The sequence below is a fragment of the Mytilus galloprovincialis genome, chromosome 11 (assembly GCF_965363235.1).
Source record: "Mytilus galloprovincialis chromosome 11, xbMytGall1.hap1.1, whole genome shotgun sequence".
Lineage (NCBI taxonomy): Eukaryota > Metazoa > Mollusca > Bivalvia > Mytilida > Mytilidae > Mytilus > Mytilus galloprovincialis.
Window position 1 is genome coordinate 16,953,749 of NC_134848.1, and position 17,546 is coordinate 16,971,294.

Here is a 17,546-nt window from a genome sequence, read left to right on the forward strand (position 1 = left end):
AAAATTAAAGCAAATTTGGCCACAATCATCCTTAGGGTATCTAGTTTCAAAAAAGTATCCAATTACCCTGCCAAATGACCAAGATAGCCGCCATGTCTAAAAATAGAACATTGTGGTAAAATGTAGATTTTTGCTTATATATCTTAAACTTAAGCATTTAGAGTCTGGGATAAAAATATTTATCATGTCAAGATCTATCTGTCTAAGATTTTCAGTTACAATAGACAACGCGTTTTGGGGTTGCTGACCCTGATATTTAAATTCTAAGATGCATTTTTTAGTTTAAATTTGATTGGAGTTTTATTTTAAAGTCGTTATAACGAGTAAGCTTACTTGTTATAACGACTTAACTATCAACACAGCTAACTTGTTTTAACGACTTAAATATCAACACAGCTAACTTGTTTTAACGACTAAACTTACTCGTTTAAACCACTTGACTTGTTTACTTAAAAACTACTTATTGTAAATACACAATTTTTACGTGATATTTGATAATAATATAATGATTAAATTTGATGCTATAAGATAATAAAGCATGGAATTCTGACGAAAACATTTATAACGGCCGAATTTAAAGTTTTGTCTTGGTAACAGAAGAAATTTCATGATAAAAACTGAAACACATGCGGAAAAACGCACTTGTGAACGCATAAAGATGATTATTCAGGACAAATTCTAATATAAAAAAAAAATATCAGAAACATATATGAACTACCACCAATGAAGGTTGTAAAATACTATAGGTGATACTGGATGATTTACGTATTGTTCTGTTTATCTTTTTTTTTTGGCGTTAAGACTTAAAATTGCACAAAAATAATGGAATTCGTTGCATGATGGCTAAATGCTATTTATTTCTGAAATCTAAATTGTTTTTCTCGCTGTTCTGAGTATTCAAGATGTTGCATGCAGCTAAAATACTAGTAACACAATTGAAAAAATACTGGTCTGTATAAAATGTACGCAAAAGTAAACGAAAGAAATCCGCTGGAATGCACTCCTGGTCTCAGATAAGCACACTTAAAAAATATCAAAGTCTATATTAAAAATGATAATCCGTTAAACAAATTATGAATATGAACATTTACAATTCAAACAATAGATCGATATCACTGACGGCTTTTGGTACACATAAGATATTTTGTTGGTGAACAGATATATTTTTTCGTCGGACAGCCATTTAAAGATCCCCAAGGAAAGGTTGCCATGCTCTTTGTTAATTTCCATGAAACTAATATAGCCCCAAAGAATTTACCATGAACACCAAATGGATACTCGTGTCAATTTGAAAGCCACGCGGAATCAATAACGGAGATGTTTAAGACAAATTTATCGATCCTGCTAGCTATAGGCGTTTGTTGCTTTATATCTCCCTTGACATGGCCTATCATTAAAAGGTCCCTTTTGAGGATTTGTGGATTATTTGTTTTACTGTAGAGGATGAATATAAAGTCTACAAGTAAATGCATCATCGGAAAAGCCTCCTTAAAAGAGGGACGAAAGATATCTGAGGGACAGTCAAACTCATAAATCGAAAATAAACTGACAACGCCATGACTAAAAATAAAAAGGACAAACAGACAAAAAATAGTTCACATCATGACACAGCATAGAAAACTCAAGAATACACAACACGAACCGCACCAAAGACTAGGGTTGATCTCGTGTGCTCCGGAAGGGTAAGCAGATCATGCTCCACATGTGGCACGCATCGTGTTGCTTATGAGATAACAACTCCGGTAAATAGTCTAATTCGGTAAATCACATTTATGAAAGGGAAGGGAATTGTAGTTACGACGTAAGGAAAATATCCGATATCATTTGTGAAACGGTTATTCCATAACGGTCAACCAACTCGTGATGGCGTCCGTAAAATTTACGAAGGGATGATTTCAACTTCACCATTTGGAACTCTTGAGTTAATAACTTCCTTGTGAGCAACAAACCTCTATCAAGAAAATCATGATAGGAAATGGAAGCACGGGAATATCGTATCAATTGGGAGATATATACACCGTCTGCAGGTGCTGCTGGAATGTTGCTACCTAGAAATGTAAAGTTCACAATTGGAAAGCTGAAATCATCTCTTTTGTCGTAAAGTTTTGTTTTCAATCAACCCTCATTGTCAATTTCTACATGTAAGTCAAGATATGAGGCCGACTTAACTGTATCTGTTGTATCCTTTATCTCTAGTTTAATGGGATAGATGCGTTCCACATAGTCACCAAATTTTGAATTATTTAGTGCAAGAACATTATCTATATAGCGGAAAGTAGAGTTAAAGGATATTGCTAACTTCTTAAATTACACCACAAAATGTGTGTCACTAGTTGTTAATAGAAAGACCTGGCATATAGTCTGCTGTTAATTGAAGTTTCTTTACAACAAGGGCGTAACATTCATGACATAAGCTAAACTTTACATGTCGAAAGTAAAAGCAAGAAAAAAGTCATACTTGAGTTAGAAAACGTTCGAACTCGAATTACGTTCGTTCAAATAATCCTGTACTTCACATCTGTTCCAAAAATCTATCAGCGGAAATAATTTGACATTATAGTCTTAACAACCATTTCTAACCAATTATGCATAGTTCTAATAATAATAAACTAGAGGCTCTAAATAGCCATTGTGATCACCTGGTCTATGTCCATATTCAACAAAGGACACTCTCCATAATTGTACACAAGAAAATAGTTCATGACACAATCTGTTTTGTTGATCTTGTATTGCTGAGCATGTGCTGTTTGCATTCCTTCTATCTTGTTTAGTTTTGCTCAAAACACAAAAGAGGACAACAAAATCCTCATTGAAGGGCAATTACTTCTATAAAGATTCACAGTCCACTTAACTTTGTCGACAACATTTGACATGATAGTAGATCTTGACTTGCTGATTATTTTTGTGATTTCAAGTGTATCTTAATCTAATCTATTATAATTTTCTATAATATGATAAAACTAAGAGAAAAAAAGATAGGTGAAATCTTCTATAAGGACGTATGGAACTTTAGATTAAAAAGTCTAGAATTTGTCAAAACGTAATATATATTGTGAAATGTTCAAAAATTAAAAATAAAAATATGTTAGGTCATTGAGCATTTTTCGCAAGCTACAGGATGTGACAAAATGACACAATAAGACCGCGTTGAAGTACGTCCATTATCCATTTTCCATTATTCAAAATTCAATAATGAATAATGAAATAGTTCATTATTCACGATCCAACGTTAAGTGATGAATAATGAATAATGAAATAGTTAATATTTCAGTATTCAAGTTGCAAGTGAATAATGAAATAGAATAATATTTTTTGGACTGTGACACGATATCTCGTATTACTGAATTCGTAATTTTGGTGTTATCTAACAAATATTCAAATTGATATCAGACAAAAAAAAAAAAACAGTCTGAAATCTTTAACTTTGTTTATTTATCTAGTTTCGGAGGAAAATTTTTACTTAGAGAGTTTTCCTAACAATATTTAACATTAATTTCTTGGTTTAATGTATGGACAACCTGAATACCATACATGTATAAAAATTCAAATACTTTACGTTGTCTTTTAATATTTTCACTGAACCTTTGCTATTCCTCATTCCTTGATTATAGATATGACAAGCCAATTGTACAGCAATGACCATTACGGAGGACCTAAATGCCAAAAATACGTCTGAAAATTAAGAAATGGCCAATTTTAAATAATGCAATGGATATTTGAATAATGGAAAATCCTGCTTCGGCCCCTAAGCCTTTTTTACAGATATACCTTATATCTCATTTGAAAGCTTATTAATAGAGGAGCAAAAGGTATGTAGTAACTATGTTCCGCATCGCCTATTAGAGGAGAAACGAAGGACCTCAATATCGAAATACATGCGAGTATTACGCGACATAGCTTATTTTGAATAATGGGATGGACTGCTGCAACCAGTCAGACTCTCATTAAAAAAAAACTTAATACCCTTCTTGAAAGCTTATTGATAGAATAACAAAATTGTTTTTTACATTGTGTATTTTTGCCCCTCTAATGGTCATTGCGGGACATATTGTTTTTAACCATTGTATTCCTCTTTGTATAGCTATAGGCTATAAACATCTTGTTAACCTGTTGGTACGCTTTTGAATGACGTATAAGGTAGCAGTACACAGTAAGGAGTTTGGTTTCGTTTTTTGGCGGATTTTTCAAATATGAAGTTATAGTGCAATAAAATTCATTTTTTGACAGCTGAGTACTAATTTAGACTTCAAAGACGGTTTATGAGAACATGAAGATTATTTTTTACATGTTTTATGGCCTATTTTCTGTTTGACTCTCCGTATATTCATAGTTAGACTAGTTATAGGTCCGGAAATTAATGTAAATAAATGTTTACAAACGCTTTTTTTACGCAATTTTACAAAAAAATTAGATGAAAGACATATGATTTTTATTTGATTTCTTGATACTATATAGTAGATATATGTTAACAGTTTCAAAAAGGTATTACTTCTGGCCAAAGTTTGGGAGAATATGTGCCATCTTCAATGCATTTGCAAATGTATGACACAAATAGTAAGCTTTATTTGCAAGAAATCAATTTAAAGGGGATGGTAAAATTAATGAGAGTAAATTTATAGATTGTTTTATTAACTTTTTATTGCTACCTAATGCATATCTGTAATAAGTGGCTGAAGGATCGTAGCCTGTCCATTCCATTATTCAAAATATCTATTTCATTATTCAAAATTAACTATTACTATATTTTCACGCGTATTTTAGCATTAAGGTCCACCGTAACCCCACTAACAGTCATTGCGGGACATATTGTTTATAACCATTTTATTCCTCCATCTCTATAGGCTTTTAAATGGTGTATAAAGTTTTCTGTAATTAGGAGCTGACGGGTAATAGCAGTCCATTCCATTATTCAAAATAAGCTATTTCTTTATGTTCACGCGTATTTCGACTTACTCCTCTAATAAGCGCTGCGGAACATTTCATTATTCAAAATTGGTTATTTCTTAATTTTCATGCGTATTTTGACATTTAAGTCCTTCGTAACCCCTTTAATGGTCATTGCGGCACAATCGACATGTTATGTATATAATCAGAGGATTAAGAATAACAAAGAAAAAGGACAATGTTAAATCAGTGTTTTAATTTTTATATGTGTTTTGGTATTCATGTCGTCCATACATCAAACCAAGGAACTTCTGTTAAAAATAGTTAGGAAACCCCACTAGTTTATCCTCCGAAACTAAATAAATAAATTAAGATCACTATATCAAATAGTGATTTGATTGTTTTCTTACAAAATTGTATATTAATTTGAAAATTTGTTAGATTATACGAAAATGACGAATCATGAAATACGGGATATAGTGTCACGGTAAATAAATATTATTCTATTTCATTATCCACTTTTCAGCTTGAATACTGAAATATAAACTACATGTATTTTATTGTTCATTAATCATCACTTAACGTTGAATAGTGAATAATAAATTATTTCATTATGCATAATTGAATTTTGAATGATGGAAAATGAATAATGGACGTACTTCAGCCCGGTATTTGTATGGATTATACGGGGGGGGAACTGGCAGCATTATGTGATCAGAAGCTAATCTACATTATAGAACTGAAAACAAAATGAAAGAAGATGGCTTTAGGAAAATGCTTTGAGAATATCAATAGATACAATAGGGTCACCGTTCGTTTTTTTCCCCTGCTAACATTTAATATAGCAAAAGTTCATGTAGATTCGTTCAGAAAATGCACTATCTCACCTAAAATGCCAATTTAAAAACATTAAAAATCAAACAACTAAAATCTACGCTTGTAAAAATATTACTATTTATCAGTTCAATTCTTATAAAATTGTTTTTTAAATGAAAACTCACATTAGTTATTTGCATTTCTGCATTAAATCTTGCTACAAATTGAATGATTATGAATTAGACCTTAGGTTTTCTTGTTTTTTACAATCCAAGAATGCGAAAGACACTACACTTAAAGGCCAATAACTCCAATAAGTAGTCGCCTTCATATTGTCTTTATTGTAGACTTAAGATATAAGGTAAAAAAGGCCCCCCCCCAAAAAAATGGTCAAAATCATCATCAGTTGTCATTATCTGTAATAAGGAGTCGATTAACGTTTTTGATCATGTTGTCTCATTTGCGTAACAGATCTTGCTGATAACCATTAAGTTGTCTGTATCTATTATAATTTTCAAGATAGTAGGCAAAAAAGTTTGACATTTTAAAGCAATTAATCCTATATTAAAATAGGAAATGAGTCCATGGGACACAAATAATGCCCCCGCTTGCATATAACTGTAGAAAGGAACATAACTTGATAACGACAAAGTGACATTACCCACAATTGTACTTGATATAACTTCTGTTGTAATAAGCATTGTGTATAAGTTTCATAAAATTTGCTTGAGGCCGTTAGTTTTCCCGTTTGAATTGTTTCACATTGTCATTTCGCTCACTGTTGAAGGCCGTACGGTGACCTTTTGTTGTTACTTTCTGTGTCATTCAGTCTCATGTGGAGAGTTTCCTCATTGGCAATCATACCACATCTTCTTCTTTTTATATTAAGTTAAGAAACACAAACAATAAAGTCAGTATTTTACCCATTTATATAGGGAGAAGAGGAAAAGTGAGGGTACCAAACTTCATACTTGACCTGTGTTTTGTGGTATACTCATCCATATCAGATTCATATCAGTCATTGTTAAGGCAAACTACAGTTAAAGAACGGATATAAAAAGTTCAGCAGTTTTTCCATTTCCAAAACTCTAGAGCAGTAAACGTGACGCCATCAAAATTCAAACTTGATCTGGGATATGTGGTTATAAGCATTATGTTTAAGTTTCATAACATTGCGTTGGGGCGAACTATAGGGAGAGAATGGAAACCGATTTTGAACGTCATCTGACCATTTTGACAATTGGTAGAGCTCAACATTCGGCTGTTGTCAGATTTTTTCTCCTTTTAATGGTTTTCAAATAATAGACAAAATTTTAAATTTACCCCGTATGTTCAGTCATGTTGGTTATCTTCGTTGGTAGGCGAGGTAATCAGACATTTTTTTTTAAATAAGATACCCTAATGATAACTTTTCGAATTTCAAAATAAAACCAGCGAAATTAAATATGTTTTTATACCGGACATAAAGCAAAATCAGCGGACAAAAAAGCAAAACGGACAAAAAGCAACGGACAAAAAGCAAAAGTGTCGGACAAAAAGCAAAAGTGTCGGACAAAAAGCAAAAGTATTGGACAAAAAGCGAAACGGACCAAAAGCGACGGACAAAAAGCAAAAGTGTCGGACAAAAAGCAAAATTATCGGACAAAGAGCAAAACGGACAAAAAGCAACGGACAAAAAGCAAAAGTATCGGACAAAAAGCAAAATTATCGGACTAAAAGCAAAAGCGGACAAAAAGCAAATTGCGGACAAAAAGCATCGTATCATTCGTTACAGGTAACGATTGAAAAAACACCATTTAATATTCAGAAGATAGAAGCATACAGCTTTAAAAAAATCTTTACCTTTCTCACCAATTTTTTGCTTCCAATATTTACACACATGCTATATAAACACTGTCTAAATAAGGAAAGTTGTGGTATATATGTGAGATTCATATCGACTTCCGGTCTCTATGCGACGTACGTTTCACAAGTCGATGTCCGATTCGGATGTTATAATAAAATAAGATTCAAAACCTAAGTATATGCCCATCTAATCGACCTCTGTTTTTAATGTTTGCAAATTGACGTCCATTTGTTTGTTGTCTAAATGTACTCCGGCTATCTTTGACGTAGTTGTTGGCTCATTGTCGTTTATCCACATGTTAGTGCTTTATAGCCACAACAACAACAACAACAATACTTTTTTTTTAATATGGTTAAACAGTTAGCTTTATAACTTATCTTTCTTGACGCCCTCATCATAGAAAAGCATAAACAAATGAATCGTCGAAAAACGACAATACAAACATTTAGCTTTTTAGCTTTTTACATGACAAACATTAGAATAAAATAAAAGTCAAGTGTAATGATCAATGTTCATTACAACTCCATAAAAGAGGGGCGAAAGATACCAGAGGAACACTCAAACTCATAGATAGAAAATAAACTGTGTTACATATCACTAAAATAAACACATTTCCTTTCTCCATTACTCTACAAAATTATTTTCTGCTACCTGTGCAAATGATTTAATTGGTAGCATTTTGTTCAAGGTTTACATCGTTACATCATGTTTATGGCGGCATTTTGTTCAAGGATATGGTTGACTTTCTGAAATTGTTTATTATCTCGACCCTTATTTTTTTATTGATTTTGTATTTACATTGTGTCATAGATCAAATTTATTCGTTCAGTGTTTATTCACTTTGTTTGTTTTCATATGTCTTTTGATTGAATTAAGCCATTTCAATTGATATTTTATAGTATGTCTTTCTATGTTGTGATGTTACACTATTTTTCCAGATAAGGATGAAAGTTGGTACCTTTTTAAACGTTTAAACCCGCTGTATTTATTTGCACCTGTCTTAAGTCAGGAACTTCATGTTCAGTGGTTGTCGTTTGTTAATGTGGTTCAGAAATGTTTCTCGTTTCTCGTTTTTTATATAGATTAGACCATTGTTTTTTCCCGTTTGAATGGTTTTACACGAGTCATTTTTGGGGGCCTTTAATAGCTTGCTGTATGGTGTGAGCCAAGGCTCCGTGTTGAAGACCGTACTTTGACCTACAATGGATTACTTTTACAAATTATGACTTTGATGGAGAGTTGTCTCATTGGCTGTCACATCTTCTTATATCTAACTACCGATGCAGGGAAGGCTAAGTTAAATATTGAAAAATAACAATAGGTACTTGTAACAACTAAGTTAAATCTGTGTAAATCTAAGATAAAAAGTTTTTAAATACTAGTTATTTTCTTTTAAAAAAAAGCAAACGATTGGTCAAGAAGCAAGAAAACGAAGTTGAGTAAAAGAGGGACGAAAAATACCAGAGGGACAGTCAAACTCATAGTTAGAAAAACTGACAACGCCATGGCTAAAAAAGAAAAAGATAAACAGACAACTACAAGTACATAAGACACAACATAGAAAATTAAAGACTAAGCAACATGAACCCCACCAAGAACTGCATGTGATCTCAGGTGCTCCGGAAGGGTAAGCAAGGGAAGCAGATCCTGTTCCAAATGAGTAATTATAGGTATGGTATGTCAGAGGTTATATACTCCTTACAATTTAAGAACCTGTAGTGAAGAAGGTGATGTATCACCACGCTCCTTTAAATAGTGTGAAGTATTTATCGAATTGATGGTATTGTTTGTTTTCAGTTTTATTATTTCTCTACATGTGGCACTCGTCCTGTTGCTCATGTTTTTATAAACACGGTGATAATTTTTATTCGGAAGTCACATTCTGAAAAACGATCTGGATGGGATTATGATTAAGACAATTAGATCATATCCGTCGTCATCTGTGAAACAGATATTCCGTAACCGACCACTATCCGACAACAATCTCGTGATGGAGTCCGTAAACGTTTCAAGGGTTGATTTCAGCTTCACCACTTAGTATGAACAATGAATTATTATGTCATGTTCCCTTTCTAGTTATCATGCAGTCATATTCACTGTGGTGAATTAAGTACTGTTCAGTAAACTAGCTTGAAGGCATTGGAGTATTTATCAGTAGCTTCTCAGACAATTGAGAATTGAGAATTGAAATGGGGAATATGTCAAATAGACGACCCGACCAAAGAGCAGATAGCAGCCGACGGCCACCAATCGGTCATCCACGCAGCGAGAATATCCGACACCAGGAGTTGAGCCTCAACTGGTCCCTAAATAAAAATGTGTATTAGTGCAGTGAAAATGGACGTCATACTAAACTCCAAAACATATAAGAGAACTAAAATTTAAAAACATACAAGACTATGTTTTCATATGTTTTCATGCGTAATACTTAATAAGAATAATCTGAACATAAATTGAACAGATTTAAATTGATTGTAGTAAACTGTCTGAACTGTTTTTTACCGCAGTGGATTACTTAGAATATGGACCGAAAGAAAGAACATGGCTTATTATTTTTCAGTGTTTTAGGAGCAGTTCAACTCAACATGGCCGTTACAGATCAAAACTAGTTATGGCAAACTAATCACCCTGTTAGTTGTTGATATTGCTTAATGTTATATTTAAACAAGACAACCGAAACGATAGTTCTTTGCAATATTCCTCATTGTTATATCCAATATTCCCAATCTTTTATACTGATACTTAGATTTCTTTACATTATTGCACGTATGTTTTGTTATTTTGTATGGATGTTCCCATTGTAAGAAAAAAATATTTTACGTTTTGATCGCTTTACAGCACAAAATAAATTGTGTTAACGGATTGCATTACATACATAATGTGTTTAGTATCGATCATAAATGATACAGATTAAAACAGTATTTGATTTGTAATTACATAAGACAAGGACTGCAGATTCATTTTACAAATCAAAAGAAATCATTCGCTAAGATTTTCTTATGATCCAAAATAGTGTGTACTTTCCACAGTTCGACAGTCGATCGTACCTGATGAGTTATTATTGGAACAAGCATTGTGTTGTTTGAAATAATATTATGCATATGTCAGTTGTTATCTATTCGTTTGATGTGTTTGAGGTTTTGAATTTGCCATTTGATCAGGGACTTTCCGCTTTGAATGTTACTCGGTATTCGGTATTTTTGTGATTTTACTTTTTATTATATATGAATTAATGTTATCGTCTTACCTTTACAATTAAATTTAACAAACCCTTTAATATGTTACGATTTTAACAAGTTTACTTGAACATTTCACTTCAGCTTGAACGTTTGATAATAATAAGACGTATAGAAACCTCTATAAATGTGGCTAAGACAGGTCGACTTTGACATAATTTGACATATCAATATGAAATTCAGAAGGAATCATCTATACATTGATATATATATGTCCACTGTTTGTCATTGCGTTTTGTTAACATTATCATTAATCACTAACTAACAGTCACGTCAAAACTGTCTTAATCTAAAAGGATCAAAGGGATTTTATTTTAGACCAAATTTTTACTTCTTATATAGAATAAAAATGCTTTTCAAGAATTTCAAAATTTTATCATTCTTTTTGTTAAAAATCTACGTATTAAAAATGACACCTGTATTCCAAATGAATGCAATGTCCATAAATGTTTCCCTTTTTGAGGAATTGGTTCAAATATTTATGTAAGAACATATCAATTGAAGATAACTGCTACCGTTTTGCCTTAACGTGGATATTTTCTACTGACAGTTGATGGTGGAACAAGGATTAGGTTCGAAAAATAAATCATGAAAATTAATTTCGTCTTCAAATTATGATAGCTTGCCTGTAAATTTAATAAACAATTCAAATCTTATTATTTGTCCTTAGATATTCGTATTCTTCACCAACATTTACAGCGTCTTGCATTCCTTATAACGCCAATAACTAATTTATCACGGAGCTGCTTACTCATTACAATGTAAACTATGAAGTTCAGAGAGAATCCGAAAATAAGACTAATGTCGGTATATGGTTTCACTACAGAGTAAATATGATAATAAAATCTCCGAGTAAGATGGGCGAAAACGATAAAGCATATACTTGAAATCGGTAACAATAACGAGGACTCAGATAATAAAAATATGATACACATAGACATAACCGTAGTTGCTGATATACGGTTTCTTTTCTGAACAACAGGATTATGATCCACGGTAGATTTCTTCTCAGGCATGTTAATTTGCATATTATATAAATAGTACATATAACCACTATCAAACAAGATACAAGGTAACAAGCGTTAATTAAACTGTAATGGTAATTGAATGTATCAGAAGAAAAAGTTGAACAACATCTGCCGTCGAAAACCATCATTACCCATGGCCAATCTTTTACTTCTTTACATAGAACAACAATTTTTTTCCAAGAATCAAAACTTTAATATGAATAGAAACAACAACAATAACAATAGAAAGATCAAATATAATTATGTCTATGTAACTTGTACAAATATATAATAAAACGTGAAGAAGAAATCCTTTCTCACATGCTCAAATCCACGCATAATTTGTTTAGCGATAGAAAAAGTTAAAAAGATAGCCTCGTTCTGGAGTGTTGCTATGTATTGAATACAGTTAAAAAAGGTTTCGCTTATACTAAGTCAGTACTTAGCAATGAAATACCTTCATTTTTATGCAAATCAAGGTTATAAAAATTATAAAATCTAATTAGCATGATAAAAATATGATTAAAAAATATAAAACTCAAACATTTGTTTATAGATCTTAAAGAGAACTCCCTTTTTGTAAAGATTCCACCACATATCAATAACAAAGATTGACATCTGTATTTACAAATGAACGCAATGTCCATAAATTGAACACTTTTTTGAGCAATCAATTTAAGTATTAAATGGAACAAAATCAATTGTAGGTAACTGTTTTGCTCAAAAATAGGTATTTCTAATGACAGTGTATGGTTGAAGAAGGTTTATGGTTCGGAAAATGTACCACTGATAAGAAAATTCATGCCATCTTCAAATTATGATAACTTTGTCAACCCTCAACACTCTCTCTCTCTCTCTCTCTCTCTCTCTCTCTCTCTCTCTCTCTCTCTTTGTATGCGTGAAATAAAATGAATGAATAATTCACATTTGTAACAAGATATTGTCATTCTTTACCAACATTTACAGCGTCTTGCAATATTAACAATACCTATAACTAATTTTTCACGGAGTTGCTTGCTCATGACAATGTAAACTATGAAGTTCAGAAAGAATCCAAACATAAGACTGATGGTCGTATATTGTCTCACGGCAGTGCCAATAGCAGCATAAATCTCCTTGTACGATGAGTCAAAAACATATAGTGTATACGTGACAATGTGGACAATAAACGCTGACTCAGAAAACAAAAATATTAAACAAATGGACACAACCGTAACTGCTGAGATACGGTTTCTTTTCTGAACAGCAGGACTATCGGTCCACGGGAGATTTCGTCTAAGGCATGTTAATTTGCATATTATATAAACAGTACATAAAGTCACTACCAAACAGGATACAAAGTAACAAATGTTGATAATAGTGTAATGGTAACTGTGCGTATCATTTGAATAAGTTGAACAACATCTGCCGTTGAAATTCCTAAAGCTGAGAAGTGTTTCAAAGAGTGGTGGTAAATTTATACAAACGCTACTGAAAAAGGCAATAATACAACATATTATACTGACTCTGTTTCAAACGTCGTTTGCTCCACATTGGTAAAAGAAGAGCTGCAGTTTTCTGGAGACATAACAGGGTTGTTAAAAGCACAGATTTTAAATGAAAAACCGACGTTAACTCTTCAAAAAAATTATAAATTAAACATTCTGGAAAGTAAAAAAGCGGAACAGTCAATTCTTCAGGGCTGTTCAGTTGTATTTCATGGGTGGTACACAATGGAACAGTCATCGACAGCACAGTAGCAATATCCGACACAGCCAAAAATGAAAGCAGAATGGTGACAGGTGTACGGTTCTCTTTTTGCAGAAATATAAATAAAGCAAAAACATTTACGATAGTAATTTCAACTGCCATTCCGATTTGTACATATGCATTTGTAGAACCTGGTACATGTATAAATCTATCATATAACTGAATCTTACGGTCGCATGAAAAGTGAACATCTAAACAATTATTTTCTTTAGAAAAGTCAATTATATTATCAATACTGAGATCGAAAAAAATATCCGAATATCCAATGCCATTTAAATAAACGTATTGATAGAAATCTTCCCAACATGATTGTTGTTTCAATATGACATAAATATGTAAAGCGTGTGCTTTATACGGAAATAAAAATCCAATGCACATGCTATTTTTTCTCGATATTTCTTTAGAAAGATACGTTAGTCGTTGAAAAAAGCATATTCCAAGCAGGTAGAATCATTTGTTAGAGAATTGTAAATGTCCGCGTTTGATACTACGTTATTTTTTGATTCAATAAATTTGTTTAGAAGGTCCTTGCAGTTTTTAGTATCATCAGCTTAGAATATACGCACATGGTAAAAGTAGGGAATAACGCCATTGATATTGTATGTTAAGAAGGGGTTGCATAATTAGACAATATACGTATAGTGTCTTGAAATATGAAATTTATTTGTATGAGGCTTAGAAACGGGAAAATGCGAGGTTCTACCGAGCATTTTCCCGTTTCGTGCCGAATACAAATAAATTTCATATTTCAAGACACTATACGTATATTGTTTTTATACTGAAATCGATAAAAAAATTAAAAAAATAATAAAAATATGAAACAAATATTATTAAAAAAAAGTGTTTGGAATTTCCCCCTTGGGGTACCATTTTGGGGTATTTCCCTATGAGCGTAGTCTAAGCGGTAAGCATTGACAATTTAAGGAATTAGAAAGGGAAAATGAATTTAATTAATAACATTTGATTAACATGGTATATAAATTACCAATTTGAAGACATAACAGGTTTAAATTCATAAAAGTTTGACCATTGTTACTACACGTTGTCATGGTTGTGACGTGACGTTGTAAGTAGGCGGGGCTTATAGGTGAGTTGAGGTCATTGACATATAAAGCTAACGTTTATACGTATAGCTTTATCTGTATGGTAAAATAGCTGATTGCAGTATAATAACTTTTGCATAACTAATCCGTTTAGGTCTTGTTGTTGAAATTGCTCGAAGTCTTGGCTATATCTACAATATCTCTCAAGTCCTAAAATTATAAAACAACGTAAACACAGAATGTTAAAAATCATTATTGTAAAGAGTATATTGCTGAAATGATGTTGGTCCTTTTTTTCATTTTTTTTGCTTTTATTTTGTTTATCTCAGCAATCAGATATCTGAGATGCATCGCAATAAACGTTAATCTATCCGTGTTGCTCTTAGTGTGTGGTTTGGTACTTTGTGCTTTTCAGGGTTTTTTTTTCGTTTAAATTAACAAATTGTCTACTCAAGAAATTACAAGTTTTTATGATTCAATACTCCGAAACAAGAAATATAGAGTTTTTACGTGATCCATATTATACAAAATTATAGGAGTAAGTTCGTTTGAGCCTGTAATTGAAAACAAAAAATACTAAATCACATACTTTTTAATTGATACTTCTCCATGTTTTCAAAACATTTAGTATTTATATATATATTCCAACACTGCAACAAGTATGTTACGACATTTCTCAATTAGAGACAGTTAAATTTTGATATTTAAATTTAACTGCTGAAGTGAAATCGTAAGTTATTGTGATAGAATCTGTTTCTCTAATGATTGTTATCCTTACTTTTCAAAGATTTGCAGAAATTTGTTTACTTTATATGTGACGTCAACAGACATGGTCGTCTTGTTTCAAGACGTCACAATAGAATACAGAAGATACAAAAAAAAATTAACGTCATAGGGTAAGTATGACCAACCATTTGCCGAGAACAGATATTTCACTAATAAGGAGAAATAATGGTCTCACTCCGATTAAGAAATGTGAAAATAGCAAACATTTTAGAGAAACATTCTTCACAGATCATGATTTAAACATCTAAAGGTGAAAATATTAAACAAAATATCAAATGTAAAGCTAGTAAGTTTTTTTGGAACAAATTACAAAGAGGCAAACTATACAACAACATTGAGGTAAATTGATCTACGAACTATAAAGAATGGAATATATCACATGTATAGCTTTAATAACAATACATTTCATAAAAATTCAAATACAACACTAATCTTCTTACATACTATTATTCTTTATTTTCTAATTATAGTTTTAGACAAAAGTTTCACCATGTCAAATTATTTCTAAAGCATGAAGATACGTTTTTAAAATCTTTATTTATGTTTCCATGATAAATGACAGTTAGGAGCTTCACATAATCAACAAATAGGCTTTAAAATACGATATTTACTAATACCACATATTGAAAATTGAAAATACCTTTTCTGTCAATACTTACTTGTTTTCTTCTCAGGATCTTTACTTATATATGACTGTTGTAACACCATTATCATACACATGTTCTGTGATCCCCTCTGGATATACACCATAACCATACTTGGAGGTTCCGATTCCCTTATGGTATACAATATGGCCACGATTGTATATTGTGGTCCCCTCTAGATTTACATCATAACCATGCTTGGCGGTGCTGGTCCCCTTGGGGTATACACTATGGTCATAATTGTATATTATGGTCTTCTCTAGATTTACATAAAAACCATGCTTGGTGGTGCTGGTCTCCTTATGGTATACACTATGGTCATAATTTTATATTGTAGTCCCCTTTAGATTTACATCATAACCATGATTGGTGGTGCTGGTCCCCTTGTTGTATACACTATGGTCATAACTGTATCGTGTGGTCCCCTCTAGATTTACATCATAACCATACTTGACGGTGCTGGTTCCCTTGGGTTATACACTATGGTAATAGTTGAATCTGTTGGTCCCCTCTATATTTACATTTTAACCATGCTTGGCGGTGCAGGTTCCCTTGGGCTATACACTATGGTCATAATTGTATCTTGTGGCCTCTCTAGATTTAAATCATAACCATGCTTGGCGGTGCTGGTTCCCTTGGGGTATACACTATGGTCATAGTTGTATCTGGTGGTCCATTCTTGTTACACACTATCGTCAACTATTGATTTTGCGGTTTGCACTTGATACACACCGTAGCCAGATATGAATCTTTTGTTTCTCTTAACCTGTTTACCAAGGGCATCCGACTTATTTGCTGTGATTCGCCCTAAAAACACAGGAAGGTCAACTCTGTATACATTTATATAAAAATTAGGAACTTTAAATCAATAAGAAATAAAAATAATTTCTGGATCATTTGTGCAGTATCTGAGGTAAATTGTAAATATGCGTTTTATAACACTCATCGAGAATTAAAAGAGCATGACGTCCTGAAGATACCACGTGATCAGAGTGGTATGTTGGTATCTGCTCTGTATATAAACCATCATCATACGAATTTGGTGCTGTTAGCCCTGAAGAAACATCAACAAATTTATTGATTGAATCTATAAAACTGGAAACTTTACAAATTGCAAAGACTGAAAAGAAAAAGACTGAACGCATTTTATCAAGACTGAACACTCAATATGAACTCCTAAATCACAGTGATATTTGAAACTTTATACATGTTATATGTTTGACAGAATTAATATTTATAACAAACTAACATTGAATTGATTAAATGTTATCAGATAAATGCTTAGTTCAAATGCTAAATTATTATTTTCATGTAATTCATACATGACATTTGAAACTGATATTATCAAGATGTTTGATTTCTTGATTGACAACATACTTCTTACGTTCGGAGGACGTGTTTTTCAACAGACTGTCGGCATTCCAATGGGAATAATTTTTGCCCCTCTACTTGCCAACTTGTTTCTTTATTATTATGATGCTGACTTCATGCAGAAACATCTTAGGAAGAAAGATAAGAAGTTAGCAATATCTTTT